The 18,132-nt window shown below is 44.1% G+C and overlaps 1 long non-coding RNA gene and 1 pseudogene across 2 annotated transcripts; one reads left to right on the top strand and one right to left on the bottom strand.

The window, feature by feature from the left end:
* Positions 1-18,132, top strand: part of LOC138919016 (heparan sulfate glucosamine 3-O-sulfotransferase 4-like) — a 145,801-nt pseudogene that overhangs the window by 89,354 nt on the left and 38,315 nt on the right.
* On the bottom strand, positions 6,687-11,187 carry LOC138919027 (uncharacterized). 2 transcript variants are annotated; one of them, XR_011428916.1, is made up of 3 exons: positions 10,630-11,187; positions 7,629-8,249; positions 6,687-7,057 (listed from the first exon to the last, which is right to left on the bottom strand). It is a non-coding gene; the product is annotated as an uncharacterized lncRNA (long non-coding RNA). The 2 variants fall into 2 exon arrangements; XR_011428915.1 differs by having other exon boundaries at positions 6,687-6,886; positions 10,630-11,174.

Here is an 18,132-nt window from a genome sequence, read left to right on the forward strand (position 1 = left end):
TCCCACCACAGCTTGGCTTGGAAAGGGTGAGCATCTCTTTGGGCCGTGCCTGCAGGGGCTTGTTCCCCAGAAGTGCCACAGACGTTTTCTTGCTTCTCATTGGCTTTCGCTGGATCACATGTGCATCCCTGAACCAATCACCATAACTAGTAAGACAGAGCTAAGAGTGATGTCAGTCCCAGTCATACCACTTGCCTGAGAATAAGGGTCTTTGTGGGAAATGGAATGCAGGGGAGTCAGACAACACATATCTGTTGTAGTTGCCAATATTTCAAGATTGTAATGAGGATTAGAAATAATATGCAGAGGGTACCCTTTGTAGAGCCTGGAATGGTTAGTTACATGTCCAGTAACTCTTGATATCGTAATGATGATGATGATTTGTAGAGTTTAAGTAGATGTCTCCAGAAGGTTCTTAGAATATTGTAGGGATGCCTGCAAGATAATTTGAGTTTTGAAAGTGGTTTTCTTGTGTATGTGAGGAAGATTGACCCTGAACTAACATTTGTTGCCAATCTTCCTCTTCTTTGTTTGAGGAAGACTGTCATTGAACCAACATCTGCGCCAATCTTCCTCCACTTTATGTGGGATGCTGCCACAGTGTGGCTTGACAAGCAGTGCTGGGTCCATGCCAGGATCCGAACCTGTGAACCCCAGGCTGCTGAAGTGTGGTGCACAAACCTAACCACTATGCTACCCCGCTGGCCTCTGAAAGTGTTTTTATCAAAAATGACACTTAACTTCTGAGGTCCAGGGAGATCTAATGACAATGGACTCTTAGCTGATCTTTCTATCTGTGGTCTAGCGTCCTTCAGACCATTCTGCATGTCGCCTCCAGGCTGAAATTCCTAACCTATAAATCTGATCAAATCACTACCCCAGTCGCAAGCTTCGGATGTCTCTCATTGTCTACAGCAGTGCCTTTCAGACTTTATTTGCATATGAGTCACACAGAGTATTGTTAAAACTCAGATTTTGATCTGGTCATTTCTAACAAGTTCCCGAGTATTGCTGCTCTGGGGGTGCACTTGGAGAAGATAGGCCTATAGAATAAAGAACAAACACTCTTATGTGGCCAAGACCTCAATAATCTGACCTCACGTACATCCATAGCCTCTTCTCCCATCATGCCCCAGCCTGCCCCACGCATTGCAGCCTTGCCTAAATGCTACAGGCATTTGCATCCCATTGACCTTTCACAAGGCCGTCTTTCTGTTTGAAAACTGTGTCCCCTCTGCCATCTTCCTTTCCAAGTCTTACTATTGCCGAATAATCTTCTAGTCTTTTGTTGGAAAGTTTATTTGACATGCCTTCCCGTGATCAGTTAAGAGCTCTTCCTATACAGTCTCATAGCACTGGATTCTTTTTGTCTCTGCCTTCCTATACAAATACTATTTTCTTGGTGATAGAAAGGGCTGCTTTTTTTAATGTTGGTAAAAACAACAGAAACAGTTTATTATGTGCTGAATCCTGGGTTAAAGACTTCCCATGTATTATCACATTCAGTCTCATGTAGTCCTCACATCTACCCTGGGAGGTAATTATTTCTTAACGTGTTAATCAGGACTCCCACTTGCAAAGGACAGAGTCTGGACACTGAATTCAGTTGACCCTTTAAAACAGAAGACTTTGTTGGTTCATATCACTGAACACTCCTGGGAGTAGGTATAGTCACACATATGGTTCAACCACAGACTGGATGAACAATATTCATGGTATATCTATCTGGCAAAGGACTCATGTCCAGAATGTATAAAGAATGCCTACAAATATATGCCTACAAAGTATAGATACACAAGAGCATTAAAACGGGCAAAAGGCTTGAACAGACAGTGTGTGAAAGAAGATGTACAAATAGCCAATAAATGGGGAAAAAAATGTTCAATATCATTAGTCATCCAGGAATACAAATGAAAACCACAATGAGATACTCTTCTGCAACCACTAGAATGGCAAAAACAAGCAAAACAAAACAAAAAACAAAATTGTCAAATCAAGTATTAGGATATGGAGCAGCTGCTGGTACATTACATTGCTTGCTGTGGGGAATATCAAATGGTACAACCATTTTGGAGAACTGCTTGTTAATTTCTTATAAAGTTAAACATCCGTTTACCTACTGACCCAGAAATTCCACTCCTAGTTATTTACCCAAGAGACATGTAGCTGTGTGTCCACGAAAAGACTTAAATAGCAATGCTCACAGCAGCTATATCACAATAGCCAAAACCTGGAAACAACTGAAATGTCCATCATTGGGTGAATGGATAGATAAATTGTGGTATATATTGACAGAGTGGGATATTATTCAACAACAGTAGGACAAGCAACTGATATATACAACAATATGGCTGTAGTTCAAAAACATTTTGTTGAGCAAATGAAGCCAGACACAAAAGGATATTTTTGTATGATAATATGTACTCATGATGATAGAAGTAAAAAAATGGTTGTTTCTAAGGGGCAGGGAATTGATCTGAAAGGGGCGTAAAGGGACTATCTGGGGTGATAGAGGTGTTGTATATCTTGCGTTCAGTGGGGGTTGCTTGGAAGTTTGCACTTGTCAAAACTCATTAAACCAAACACTTAAGAACTGTGTATTTTATTGTAAGAAAATTATACCTCCATAAAAATAATTATATAGTACAGGGGAAACTTGAAATAGAAGATGCTCACTGCTGTTACTGTGTCCATTTTATAGTAGAGATAAGTTTGAACTCAGAGACATCAAATGGCTTGCACAAGTTCACATAGCTGGTATGTGGTCTGCAAAGACTCCCAATAGCTGTACACTAACCACTCTATCATTCCATCTTCCTGGCATCTGCTACAAGATCTGGTGTGTAGTAGGAGTTCAGTGAATGGTTATAGAGTGAATGAAAGCGTTTGTGATGAGTGCTGGTAGAGTTGTGCCTTACCCAGGTAGTGGAGCCACAAATTCAGGAAGGTACGAGAGATGTAGAGGTGTGTCCTCATGCTAGGGTTAGTGCAAGGGCTGGCCCTGATACCCCCATCCCAGGAATAGTTTGTGTTTCTGGGAATGAACTGTACCTACAGCAGCTAGATTTGCAGGACTTGTGGGAATGAGCATGTTGGTAGATGGACCACGATGACCACACAGTGCCATGTCTGGGTCTATATGTAGCTTTTGCAGAAAGCGAGTCTGAACCGCGTCGCCTATTTCCCTGGTATGGAATGGGAAATGAGAAACAAGAACATCTTTCTCCCCGACGAAGGAGTTCCCAGTGATTTTTCTGCACAAGGGGTTGTGTCACTTCTCTGCTTAAACTCACTGGTGTTCCCCATTGTCGAAGTGTGAATCCCACCCAACTAAGGATGTCTAGAGTCTGTGAAGCCCTCTCTATACAATTTTGGGGACCCTTTTCAAGGAAAATGGAAATAAAAATATATTTCAAGTAAATAAACATGACCACGTGAACATGCTGTAGGGCTCCTCCCAAGGTCTTGGATTGGCCCCAAGCAAGTGAGGGGCTAACTAAAGCTTCGCCTTCGTTAGCTTCGGGGTAAAATTGCCTCTGTGCCCAAAGATTTTCACGTAATCTGATTCCTTCCTATCTCACTCAACTTGTCCCCTTACTGCTCATTTTTCCAACCCTCCACGCAGTTCCTGCCTCATGGAACTTCCCGGAATTGACTAGGCTAGTGGTTTCAACATCCATTCGGCCCAGTGTTCCCTGTCTATTACCAATATTTTGGAGGACCTCCTGAGGTGAAATTCATAGACAATATAACCGTTCCACATGCCTGATAAAAAATCAATATTATCTAATTGTAATCTAAAGGAGAAATAAAAATGAAATAATTTATTATAAAATAATATACATACCAATATGTAAATGCTTGGTTATGATGACACCAAAAGGCTAACCATGTACCCCTGATTTACGAACTCCCACTTTCCTCCCCTACCCTCACCCCATAGGGCTTGGTGCCTTCAGCATTGGGAAGCATTGTACAGGATCATTTCTGACTCTGGTTTTAGCAGACCCTATACCTTCTCTCCGGGCTGCCTTCCCCCACTGGTCCTATCTTCTAAAATCCTCCAGAACCAAGGCTCAGACAGTGGCCCTCATCTCAGCCCTCCCAGAAGCTTCCATTGACAGCTCACTTCTCCAGAGGCGATCGATACCTTTGTCATCTGTACCTCCAACATCCATCCAGACTTGTGGTTTGCCCTAGCTGAACCACATCATTCCTACAAATTTATCTAAACCATTTCAGTTAATGACCAAGACATTCAACTCCATATTGAGTGTTTCACATCCTTTTGTCTTAGTACAAATTAAAATAAGTTTTGAAGGAAGAAAATTGACCAAAACTTGACTCTTTAGAGATTCAAAGTAAAAAAATAAGAAAGTAAACAGAGGAAGAAGTCCCTAAGGACATAGAGCGTTTCTGAAATGTACTCGAGATTTGTTCAGTGTTTATTCGACATGTAAAATTAACATGAAGTTGTCTTGAGACAAATTATCTTTTTTTAAATATTTTTAGATGTCTGGCCATAAAGAACACCTGGACGAATGGACAGACGCTCCAAAGGGAATGCAATCTTGAGGGGCGAACTGGGTCCAGGTGGAGGGATTGTTTGAGAGACGTGGACAGGGAGCTGCGTCTTGGGGTCTGGCATCCGGACAGAAGGCTTCTGGGTCTGCGATCAGCATGGGATGCCTTTCTAAGGGCTTGATATGGTGATGGAGGCTTCTTCATTGTTGGCCTCAGATGGGTGGCCCTCTGGCTTCCTAGATGCTCCTAGGTTGATGAGGGACTGACCAGAGTAGGGGAGCTGAATCAGAGAATGATGACCCCCAGGGGAGGAGCCGTTAGAGCAGAAGGGAAGTCAAGGGCGTTTGGAAGGAGACAGATTTGAGATTGAATCTAAGCTCTGTCTCTGCTAAATAGGGAGATTTGGGATAAAAAATTTTACCTCCTAGTTCCCCAGTTTTCTCATCTTCAAAATGGGGCTAAAATAGCACATACTGAAAAATTCATTTTAAGTGAAAATTATACTTGATTGTACATGTTAAAAATTTAAGTCAATACCTGGAACACGGTCAGTAATCAATACATGATAGCAATGATTGCAATCATTACAATTGGAATTATAAAAACAGCAATATAATAAGAATAGAAATTACAATAACAAAATGCTAACAAGATCAGATCCCCATTGAGGACTTAGGGTATAACCCAAGAAAAGGCAGAAGCCCATTTAGATGGTGGCCAGGTGGTAAGGATGGGGCAAAAGCAGCCCTTTGGCTTCCCTGGGTGTCCAGGATCAGATTTCAAAGACACCAGTTATCTAATGCAGGAATACTTCTTAATATTATTGTTCATGGTAACTTTTATTGTTTATCGTAGTTTGTAGTAAAGAAGTCAATCCTGCCCAAGACATCTGGTCTTTGTCTTTGGCTTACTGGGAGGTGATCCAGTGTTCTGCTTGATAGGACATGGTTTTTGTTTTGCTTGGGACCTGGGGTCACACTGGGTGGTGAAACAATACGATTTAGGGTGGGGGATGGCCACACGTTGGGGTAAGGGTGAGCCATGCCAGAAAGGCCAACAATGTGATTTGGGGTGGGGGCTTTGGGACACGGGTGGAAGGGTGGAGACTGAGACTGAGATCAGCCACAAGGGCAATCCCTCATGTTGACATAGTGAAGTCCCCTGAGAACTCTGATCATGGAGGCTCAAGGAGCATCCTTGGGTGGCACTGTTCTGTGCATATTGTCACACATGGATGCCAGGAAGGTAACGTGTCCTTAACTCCATGGGGAGAAGACAACGGGACCTCCCCTTTTAGCACTTTTCCTGGACTCTACTCCATACATCTCTTCCTTTGGCTCATCTTTTCTGTATCCTTTCTCTGTGTAAGCTATAATTATGAGCATAACAATTTTCAGTGAGTTTTGTGAGGTTTTTTTAGTGAATTATCAAACTTTAGGGTATTTTTGGGAACCCATCAAACTTGCGGTTGGTGTCAGAAGTGAGGCAGTCTTGGGGACTGTGCCCTCTAACTTCAAGTTGTCCTAAACCGTCACAGATAGGAAGCTCACAGAAGGTATAAAGAACATTTAAATTCATCCGTAATCACACCGTTCAAAGAGAATCACAGTTTTATTTTGGTGAACCTCTTTATACATGTGAATATTTGCAAATCTTGTACGTACCGACGTGTAACATAATTTAAAAATGTGTATACCCTAAGCATTTTCCCACGTTATTAAATATTCCTCAAAACAGAACATTTAAGGACAACGTAATATCCCATGGATCTCCTGTAATTTAATCATTACCCAGTTGTTGTGTTTTTAAGTTATTTACAGTTTTCATTATTATAGTTAATTCTTGGATGAACATCCTTGAGTTAAACCTCCACATATGTGCATGATTATTTCTTTAGGATACATTCCTAAAAATGCAATCATTGAGCTTCCTATATTCTGCCAAACTCTCCTAGAAGGTGGGGCTGGCCCAGGGGGTGGGACTTTGGTGTCTACATCCAGACTGGAGCAGCACACACTCCCTGGAACAGTAGAACCTTGGAGGGCAAACAGAACTCAGACCTGAGCAAACTCAGTGACCCACAGGACTTGTTCATATCAAGTACAAGTCACATCGACTATGCACTTGACTTTGTCAAAAATTTTAGAAAGCCTTCGGATTCATAGGGTGGGCTCTCACAGCTCTTTGTAGGGGCAGTCTTGATAGAAAGTTCTTCCTTCTGAGCGGAGTCAGCCAGGTAGCCTTTTGCTTTGCCTAACATTTTGCTTTGGTATCTTCAGATGGTTTTGCTTTCAGAATCGCAAAGACTGAGCTCCCTTGAGGAAACTGAGGCAGTTACCTTCCATCCCTGTCTCTCGTTGATCTAAATGTAAGCAGAGTCATCATATACTCAGTGAAGCTAGTGACCATTAGCTTGTGTTCCATTTGCCACAGAGTTCAGAGGGCAGCCCAGGACTAATGCACAGTTCCTGAAATGAATACACCTTGAGAAGTATCCTCCATCCTTCCTTTGTCAAGTAAGCTGTTGGAACACCTGTGAAAGATTTCTGGATGTGGAGTTTGGAAAGTGAAAGGAATGAGCCTGGGCAACACTGGCACGTAGTGCCCCTGTCTAACTCTATGTCGCAGAAGTTTATGTTCCTGAAATGTCATTTCAGTTCTAGGTGAGAAGGTGAATGGAGAGGGGAAAGCAGAGGGCTATGCCAGCTTCATGTCAGGCAGTTTTCAGCTGCCTTTTCTCTAGACCATTAGTTTATTGATGGTAGGTTGTCTTTCCAGCAAATCTCTTTTGATTGCAAGTGTAATGAAGGCGTATTTTAGTGTCCTTCTAGCTCTAGGGAGAACTCAAGCTGGTTCCTCTCATTCCCACTGAAGTGTCAATGCCAAGGCTGATTCATCTAGATTTTTAGAGCCATCATTCCATCTTGAGGGCTTATGACTACTCTGAGCCATCATAAAGGGGATGTGTCTACGTGGGGTAATTCAGATGGTGCTAAGCAAAGTCTTAGGGCACAGACAGGTTTCTCTTTGTCAAGGATGCTGGCTGCTGTCCTTCCCAGATGCCCAGGAGAAGAGCAATTAACGTGATGGTGCACAGTGCTCACCTGAATGGTGGAAAGCAGGCATCAGCTTCAGCCTCCATCCACAAAGCTCCTCCAGGTCCAGGGACCCCAGCCTCTTTCCTTCATCGGCAACGCCAGGCTGTCATTCCCACTCTACTGGGGTGACCCTCGGCAGGGTGCTGGAGACCTCTCGAATCCTGTTCACTTTCCTGGTCCTCCCTTGGGAAGTGAGAAGAGGCTCCTGTATACCCTCCTGTCTGTAATTTTATCCTTAACTCTTGTATTCCATGGGACCTGGTCTCACTGGGTGCCCTGACAGGAGTCTAACCCTCATGTTTCTCTTTTGCTGCTTTTCCTGAGCCTGTGAGATTTTTTTGTGGCGGGAGAAAACCTCATGCTCACAGATCAATGAGCGTATTCTTCTATGCCTATTGTTCAGTGCAGGATTTTGGTCTTTTGAAACTCAAAGGATACGGGCTCTTGAAACTCAAAAACCTTTTTTGCTCAAGACTGTAGTCCTTGCCTTGAGTTTCAAAGGCCTGTTTTGAACCTCAAAGACCAAGCACTGACTCTCTCTCTCTTTGGATACCTGCTAGAAAAAACGCTACACCGGAGTCAGTGGGTGTAGAATGCTCTAGCTATTGAAGGGGTAGGAGGAAATACCTGGAACAAGAAAAAGAAATTACGTCAGCTTCTCTTTCACAATAACCCATCCCAAGTTTCTTCACACAAGAAGAGACTCAGAATTCAAATTCAGGTCAGTCCTCCTTCAGCCTATATGAACCTAAGTGTCTTCTGGAGTTTGTCCAAGGAGAGCAGTAAAATTAGAGTGATGAGTAACCATTGTTGATTATTTACCCCAAGAAGTAAGCTGAGCGTTTTAGATAGAACATCGTATTTTCACAGCAATCCTGTGAAATAGGTGTTATTGTTCTTGTTACCATTTTCCAGATGGGAAAACTGAGACTCCTAGGGATTAGGGACATGGTTAATTAGTGATGGAATTAGAAGAGAAACCCAATCCAGAGCCACATCTCTAAGCTGTGTGAAAAGAGGTGGAGGTGATGCGAGCTTGGTGAGTCAAGGAGTCAAAAGAAAGATTTATTGGACTCTCAAGAGCTAGCAGTAGTGCTCTTTTATTCACAGAATAGCATGGAGTAGTGGGGGACGGGACCCGTGGGCAGTGAGGAGCTGCTGGCATGGGGACGGGACCCGTGGGCAGCGAAGAGCTGCAGGCGTGGGGACAGGACCCATGGGCAGTAAAGAGCTGCAACGTGTTGAGGGTTAGAGCTAAATTTATAAGGCATAGGTATTTGAGTTATTTCTTTACAAGACAAAGGAAAGATCATGAAAAACGTTGTTAAAATGATGTCAGTGTAGGTGGGGTCTGGTTATTGGGTGGTCCTATAACTTTGGGTAAGAATCAGATTGGATTAAGTCAGGACGTCCTATGCTTCCCGGAGGATGATATAGATCAGTATGTAGGGCAGGATGCCTTGGGCTTCTCTCCCTGGGGCAGCCTTGATCCACATCGGAGGGAATGTAAGAAGGGTCAGTATGAAGAGGGTAAATGAAGAAGAGATAAATCGAAGGAGTCTCATCACTGGCCTATTGTACATTCATCTTCCTTTACCAGGAACACCCTTCCCTCAGATCCTGTGAGGTTGAATCCTTTCGTTATTCAAGTTTCGGATCACAATATTATAGACATCATCATCGACCACCCCAGCCAACCACCCACCGCGTGCACACCCAGGACCTCAGCCACATTTTGATGAATCCTGTTTTATTTTTTTAAATAGCATCGCTTCCTCTGGAATGGTCTTGTCATTTATTGATGTTCCTCTGTATTTACTATCTGTCTTCCCTTTCTAGAATCTCTGGAGCATAAGCTTTGAGGTGAGGCACTTGGTGGTTTCCGCCTCTTGTTTATCCTCAGTGTTTAGCACAGTGCCTGGCTTCTACAAGCTTGCTCCGTAAATCTATTTGAGTGAGTTTGATTGAGTGAGAAGGAGCACTCAGAAAGGTTAGAAAGAGAAAAGCCCCATCTTGCATATCTCTAAGCCACATTTCAGAATAAAAATGACAAGCTTAACCGCTCATTGCTTTTCAACCTTGACATCAAAGGCTGCTTAGGAAGGTCTGGCTGGTTTGCTTTGGGGCTGCCTCTTTAAGCGAGGATCAGAAAGCACCTTTAATGTTGAGCTTCATTTGTTTATCAAAGACAGAGGAGCCTTTGTCCTCCGTCGCAGCTGGTATGCAGCAAGATGGGAGCATCCTCTGCCTTGTACTTCAGAGGAGCCAAATGTAACTACAACGGTGGTTTTTCAACTCCGAAATAATCCGGGAATGTGCAAGTTCAGCTTAGACACCCTAAGAGGAGGAGAGCAGGGAAAGTTCAGATTATAACCCGCTTCTAAAGCCCTTTATGCAGATGGGAAGACCAGCTGGAGTGAGTTTCTGAAGTTCTGCTTCTTCAGAGAATTTAGGGGTTCACCAGCTTTTGGGCTGTGCCCACCAAAGATGTCATGGGTACCAGGAAAGAAGGCATCTGAAAGGTAGCCACTGCAGCCCCTTCTAGCTTTTTCCCCTGAACTTGACTCATTTGAGTATCACTGTTACAAAATTTTGTCATATCCAAGGACCACCTGTGGTTAATATATGTAATTATATATATAATATTATAATGTATATACACGTATCACACCTGTCACACAGGGATGTGTGTATGTTACTATACTTACTGTCCTTTGTTTATTTTGACTCTGCATTTAAATGAAAACTTTACATCATTAATATAAATGGAAAAGAAGGAGAAGTATCAGTGACCTTAGGTGGAAGGGAATTAGAAACATAACGCAATGAGAAGAAGACAATATTATTAATTCTCTGCCTTTTAAAAATGAGAGATTAGCAAATGTTAGGTGTTAGAGACATCTGAATAACCAAAATTAGACTTTCTCTTTTTTATCAGAAAGAATGAAGGAAAGTTGAAAAGAGTATCTTTCCTCCTGTGTCTGTTGATCTCATCACTGCTGTTTACCTGAAGACATCTGGCAGAACGCCTAAAACGGTGGCCGTGTTTTGTCGGCAGCTTCAAGAACCACTTCACTCTCCAAATCTGGAATCCCGTCTGTAATTTCTGGCCAAGTGATCACCAGGCCTGTCTCCATCATTTGCTCTGAAGGAAGCTCAGTCTTCTGACACAATCCACGCCAAGTTCTCTCTCTTTCGAGTGAGAAAGTCCTGGAACCAGGAGTTTGAGTGGGGTGAGAAGGAAGCGAGTCCTTCGCAGCCTGTGAGAAGACAAGATATTTCAGGCATATGGAACAGCATTTAAAAAGGCAGAAGGAGACAGCACGGCCTATTTTAGGGGAACTGCAAGCAGTTAATTCAGTGTGGCTGGATCCACATAAAATGCCAAAGGGAAGGCAGAGAGGGGTGAAAGAAGAGGTGGGAAAGAGGGAGGCGGGGTGCGGGTGCAGACCCTGGGGAGCCAGCAGGCCATGCTCCTGACTGTGGACTGCAGTTTTGACGCCAGCCAGGTACTTGCTGCCGTCCTTTGCACTGGTATTTATAGGTAAATTGTATTTGGGTGGCAACAGCATTCCCTTCTGGAAGAAATCTATTTTTGCTGCATGAATATATTGATAAGATTTGGGGGTGGGTGGGAGGGATGTGAGGGCTTCTAGGATTTTGTTTACCTTTCTGGGATATGCAGGCTGAGGGCAGAGATGTATTTCTAAGGATCATGAAAGGGGATTTGTAAAAGGCTGGGCAGCCTAGGAGATAAAGGCTGTTAGGGGAGGAATTTCCATTAGGGGAATAACGGAGTGTCTGATGGGAAACTTGAAGAAATTTCTGCTCTCAAGGCAGAAGCAGACACGGAGACACTGATTGAGCATATGTAGTTTATTTAGGAGGTACAGGGACACACCAGGGAGTGAGGGGGCCATACAGGGAAGGAAGGCAGCTGATTAGTGGGCCAGTAGTAAGCCGGCTATCACAGTGGCTGCCTCAAACTTAATCCCGTGGGGTAAACTGAAACTCTGGGAAATGGGGTAAAAAACTGCCTCAGAATCATCGTGCCAAAGGGCAGGTCAGTGGTGAGAGGCCGTCCCCAGGGAGATGTTAATTCCCAGGTGCTGCTGACGTGTCCTGGGTACAGGCAGAGTCGGATTCTGAAATGGGGGCAGCGTTTCCAGGAAGACGAGGCTCTGAGTGTTGAAGTCAGAACAGCACGTGGAAGCGGTCGGAGCGGCTATGTGGAGAGTCACCGGCACCTGCTTGTCTGGTTTGGCGTGTTGTACCTGCTTTCCCAGGACTCACGTGAAATCTCCCATAATCTGCCCATATGTTGTTCATGCATTGGAAAGATGAATCTGATGGGAAGATGTGACTCATTGCTGAGTGTTGCCTTAAGTGAGGCTCCACAGAGACCTGGCACTTTCCAAGCAGGCCGGCCTCATCTGCTGATACAGCTACGTTGGAGTCATCAGATCCTTCTTAGTTGCAGTGATAAGAATGCAACTCTGACTTAAAAACCAAGTAAAATGAAACTTATTGGATCTTAGAACTGAAAAGTCCAGGGGATGGTCTTCAGGTACAGCTTGATTCTAAGAGCTCAAATGATCTAATCAGACTTTGGATTCTCTCTCTTTCCATCTCTTATGTCTATCTTTCTCTGGACCGATTCCATTTTCTCCTTATTATGATAAGATGGTTTTCAGGAGCTTTAGGCTTGTGTCCTGTTTTTCCATCCACCCTAGTAGAAAGATGACTTCTTCTTCTCTTTTTTTTTTTTTTTTTGGTGAGGAGGATTCACCCTGTGCTAACATCTCTGTGAATCTTCCTCCATTTTGTATGTGGGACGCCTCCACAACATGGCTTGATGAGTGATGTATAGGTCCAAGCCTGGGATCTGAAACTTTGAACCCCAGGCCACCAAAACAGAGCATGCAAACTTAACCACTACGCCACCAGGCTGGCCCCTAGAAAGATGACTTCTTTTAACAAACAATTACAATGAATTTCAAGACTGAGTCTCGTTGGCTATGATTGGCCTTCCTTGGGTCACGTAGACACCCCTGAAACTCTTGCTGGGGCTAGAGTGGCTGCCCAGCACTGATTGGGCAGGGTGAGTTCACATACCTACCTACCCTTAGAGCCAGAGGGGTGCTTAATTCAACCCAAATCTCACAGACTGAGAAGTAGAAAAGGAGCTGTTTCCTGGGATAACATGAGTACCATTGATAGAAAATGAAGAGTGCGTGGATGCTAGGCAAGCAAGAGCAAGAGATATCCACTACAACCAAGAAAAACCAACAAGATGCTCACAGACCTGGGAGCTCAGGCCTATTTTAAGGACCTAGTACGAAACCAGCATCTGAGGTTACCATGACCCCAAATACCCAATCTTGATAACCAGCCCCCTTCCTGAGCCAGACCTACAGCTTCCTTTCAAAGCTGCTGACTCCAGCTGACGGATGAGGGTCCCAGGGTTTCCAAGGCACTGGATTTCCATTGACTGCTGTAACCTTGAGCTACAGACTTTATTGGCAGTATTTAACACAAATCTGTTTTCCATCCTTGTCAGATCCCGCTTCAGTATGCGCCACAGGAGGAGAAGTCAAACGCTAAATTGATTTCTTTAATGGGGAGTGCTTTGCAGCTGATAGCAACCCTTCTGGAGATGCATTAGTCAAGTTACAATGGAATCTTTTCTCGCTGGCTTTTATGGACTCTCCTCTTTGCCAGGAGTATAGGACTGTGATATCATCATTTGCCTGTTTTTTCTTTTAACTGGAGACTAAGAAGGTCAGGGCTCCCACCTCCCGCCTCTAGGTCAGAAGCTGAGTCTTTCTAGGGAAGATTTAACTGTAGGAGTTAGTATCTTGAGATTGCCAAGAATGATTAGTGTCAAGGTGTTTCTTAGCAACTTGAGCGCAATAAGGGGCTGGAATCGTGTGAATGAACACTTACTTGGGAATCTGGGAGTTGGCCTTCCTGCCTGTTTGTGGGATTTTATGGACTGTTTATACTGTAGTTTGAGATAATTTGGTGATTTTTCTAGAATATAGTGAGCTCTTGCTTACTTCTGTTCGGTAAGGATTCGTTCCATTTCTGTGTATAATAACAATAATAATGGTGATTGGGGGCATACCCTTGTTCTGTGCTGGGCTCTCTCCATTGTCTCACTCAGTCTTCACAACAGTTCCATGAAGTGGGTCCTGTTCTGCCTGCTATGCTGATGAGAGCCTGGAGGCAACAAAGTTACACAGCTTGCCCCAGGTCGTACAACTCATGTAATTAGGAATTCTCAGGGCCTGTATTTATACCTTTGTTTGAACTCCAAAGATTGTTCTTTTAGCCACCCCTGTATATTTCCATCCATGAGAAGGCATTGTACACTCATCAAAGACGGATTTGGTGCCATCTCCTAGGATAAGGACCCAAATTTAGAGCATCACATTCTGGAGTGTGACACAAAGAGAAATAAAAACTGGAGGGATGTGGCCAATACAGATCTTCTTAGCCACACCCACGATACCAACTCATGAGGAAGGACCATCTTTACTTCCTAGTTGTGTTGATCATAGAAGGTGTATTTTCAAGGTAGAGGCTGTTATCCTGTTAAGATATCAGGTAGATTTTCTGCAGGAGAAAAACCCAATGGTTTTTGCGTCTTGGAATCCATCATGTATCTTGTCTTCAACCTTCCGAGATCTGACCTCTCAGGGGACACCGAGGCAGCTTAACACAACTGCATGACCAAAAATGACTTACTGTCTCTGAGCCTCAGGTTTTCCATCTGTATAATGGAATCGATGATGTTATTAATTACACAGGATAACTTGTGAGGGTTGAATTCAGTATTATACATTAGGGCTTCAAGAGATGTCAGTTGCTACTATTTTGTTTTATGTTGCTGGGCTTCAATTTTTACATCTCTCCAATGAAGAAGCTGGATCAGCTCCATTTCTGAACCATGACTGTCACCTGAAAACGGATGGGGCTGGCTAGGGCAGAATGAGGCAGGAAACTGAGATCTGTGGACAAACTTGAGGGGTCAGAAACAGCTTCAGAAGCGAGAGCAAGTTCGGTCTAGCTGGTGACACTTGGTGTCACGAGGATCTGGCTACAGACAAGAAGTGGTAATTGAAGGTGGCTGTTGGCGTTCAGCACGTCCAACAAGGGATGACGGGCGACATATCAGGCTAGCAGAATATGATGAACCTGTCACTGGGTGTTAGGGACTGAACCAGATACCATTCAGAGACAGAGCTCTATAGACTGGATATAGACAAGGTTGTAGACAGGGGATGATGTTCCAGTTACTATTTCTGTGTAACAAACCACTGCCTAACCTAGTGGCATCAACTGACCATTTTATTAGGCTCATGCATTCTCTGGGTAAGGAATTTGGGAGGGCTTGTCTCTACTCCCTGATGTCTGGGGCCTTGTTTGGAAAGACGTAAAGCCTGGGAGTGACTCAGTGACTTGAAGCAGGAAACATCTGGAGGCATCTGCACTCACTTAGCTAGTGGTGATGCTGGTTACAGCTGGGACCTCGGCTGGGGTGTCAGGCAGAACACTTCCTATATGTGATCTCTCCATCTGGGCTAGTTTGGGCTTCCAAACTAGCATGGCACTAGGTCTTGAGACTGAGTGTCCCATCAGAGCAAGGCAGAGGTACATAGCATTTTTACTATTAAGCCTCAAAGTCACATAGTGTCACATACTCTAGGTTCAAGAGGAGGGAACACATACTTCGCTCCTCAGTGAGAGGGAGGGCGGAGTGACATTGTAAGAAAAGCCTGTGGGATGGAGATTTTGCTGCATCCATCTTTGCGAAATCGAATCTACCACAGGTGTTTATAGTCTAAGTTGTTATTGTGTGAATGTTAATAGCACAGACTGGAGCCAGACTGCCTGGCCTCATGTCCTGACTCCACCACTTACTAGCCGTGTGATGTTGGGCAGGTCGTTTAAACCCTTCGTGCCTCAGCTTCCTCATCTATGAAATGGGACTACTAACAGGACCTATCTTTTTGGATCGTTGTAAAGATTAAATGAACTAAGAACATGGAAAGTACTCAGAACAGAGCCTGGCACATGATAAACTAAAGGCAGGTGTTTCCTATCATTATCATCACTAAGAAGGTTTCTGAGGCAGAGACTCAGGCTTCGGGAACTAGCCAGGAACAATTCAGAGACCCAAACGAAGGAGCAAGATATAGGTCAGCCTATTAGAAAACAAGGACTGATGCTGATGTAGAATGTGAGACAAGAACTGATTAATTGCTTCTCTTTTGGATCCGAACTGATCCCAGAGGTGGGGCCTCTGTTTTAAAGGCAGACAGGAGCTGGGGGCCAGTGGCCCCTGCAGGGGCGAGGTGGGCTCCAGGCACAGGAAAAACACCAGGCCTGATTCTGTCACATCTATTAACCGTCTGACCCCACCACACTTCCTTTCGCCTTTCTCCACATAAGCCCCTCCATGTCTCATCGTGCCTCATCTTACTTGCTGAGTGACAGGCCTGGAACTAAGCCGTGTTACATCATCAGTGAGTGACAGAGGAAGGAGGCCTAAGCCATCATGACAAAGGATTGTCCAGATCTGTTTGGGGAATATTCCAGTTGAAACAGAGGAGGAGAGCAATCACATGGGTGGGCTCCACCACAGGCTTTATGAAGCCCCTTGGTATAAGTCAGAGTTTTTTCGTGGCAGATGACAGAAACCCAGTTCCAACCAGCTTAAGCTAAAAAGGGAATTTATTTGCTGCTTAACCGAAAAGTCCGGGAGGAGACAGTCTCACTTGGGTCTATATGCTCCAATGATGTTGTCAGGAATCCTGTCTTTCAGAACCACTTTCCTTTCTTATTTACTTTTAAATTTTTGGCCCTATTCTCAGGATAAATCCATTCATTCATTAATTCATTCATCAAATAGCTATTATGGGTTTATTATGCACTAGGCATGTTTTAGTGAATAAGACAGCAAGTCCTTGATCTCCTGGAAATTATTTCCCGAGGAGGAAGATAGAATAAACAAGCAGACAGATGAAAATGTATGTATCATATGATACATTTACATACATACAGCTACTAGTGTAATGGAGACAATAAAACTGGGTACAGGAATACAGAGTGACAGTAGAGGGAATAGTCACAGCAAATCTCTCTGAGCTGGTGACGTGGGAAAAGGGACGCCTGTAGTGAAAGGGAGCCTGCTGTGGAGGGAAGAGTATTCCAGCAGAGGGAACAGCCCTGCAAAGACTTTGAGGCAAAGATCGTCTTGCTGTCTTTGAATAACTAGAAGGAGAACAATATGGCTGGGCCTTAGGGACCAAAGAGGAAAGTCATGTGAGAACAAGTGGGAGAGGCAGATGGTACAGGGATTCTGGCCATGGTAAGGAGTTTAGATCTTATTTTAAGTGTAATGAGAAGCCATGGGTGACTTTTAAGTGAGGGATCAATATGATCTCATTTGCCTATTTAAAAGATCACTCTTTCAGTTTTGTGGGGAATGTGTTGGCAAAGGAGGAATCAATTCTTGGTTCAAGGCTGACATCCTTCCGGATTAACAACCCCTCCAGACAAAGTCCCAGGGAGAGATCTCATTGGTCAGCCTTGAGTCACATGCAAATTCATGGACCAGCCACTGTGGCCATAGTGATGGGATATTTTGAATGGCCCAGTTGAGGTCCCATATCCACTTCTAGATGTCGGAATGGGGCTAGCCCCACCCCATCCACTGAGAAGGAAAGAGTGATTCCTTAATTGAGAACTGTGGGTACACTTAACAAATGAGGTGATGGATGTTGGACAGGCAAAAGGGATAGAAGTCCTCTGTGCTCCTCAGTGACATTCCCAAAGTGAGGACATCCATCTCTGCTTGAGCACATTCAGTGATATCCAGGGGCTTCCTTCCTCCTTGCCTCTCCTCTCCGTCACTCTCCAGAGCAGCCACTAGAGAATGGCTAGAATGGAAAGGCATTTCTTCCTGGTTTTAAACTAGGGCCATTTCCACTATGTGGTCCTTCTTCTACTTTCTGAAGCCTGTCAGGTGAGCCTAAATACTGTTCCATACAGCCCTTTGGAAGAGAGTAGCAACATCTCCCTCAAGTATTTATTTGTCTACCCTGAATAACCTCGGTGGATTCCTTTCTCTCCCCAGGTCACAGCCCCTTTGTCATTCTAGTTGCTTTCCTTAGAGTCCTTAGGACTTCATCAGATTTTCAAATGCTCTATTCTGTTAATGGGGCGGGGAGGAGTGACTCCTGGTTTAACAGGAGCAATTTCTTATTTTAGGCCTAACCTAGGCTGAACTAAAAAAGTATGGTGTGCAAATGAAGTTGTTCCCAGCTTAGACAAAGAAGTCAATAGTCCATCGATCATTGATGTTGGGGGCAGATAAGGGGAGCAAAAAGCAGCTTGGAAAGCAGAATGGGAACTTACCAGGAGGGGGGATGTTCCTGGGGACCTTTGGGTTTTCTGTAGTTTGTAGCCCTCTTTTTTATTTACAGGAGGAAAGTTGGTAGGA

The sequence above is a fragment of the Equus caballus genome, chromosome 19 (genome assembly GCF_041296265.1).
Source record: "Equus caballus isolate H_3958 breed thoroughbred chromosome 19, TB-T2T, whole genome shotgun sequence".
Classification (NCBI taxonomy): domain Eukaryota; kingdom Metazoa; phylum Chordata; class Mammalia; order Perissodactyla; family Equidae; genus Equus; species Equus caballus.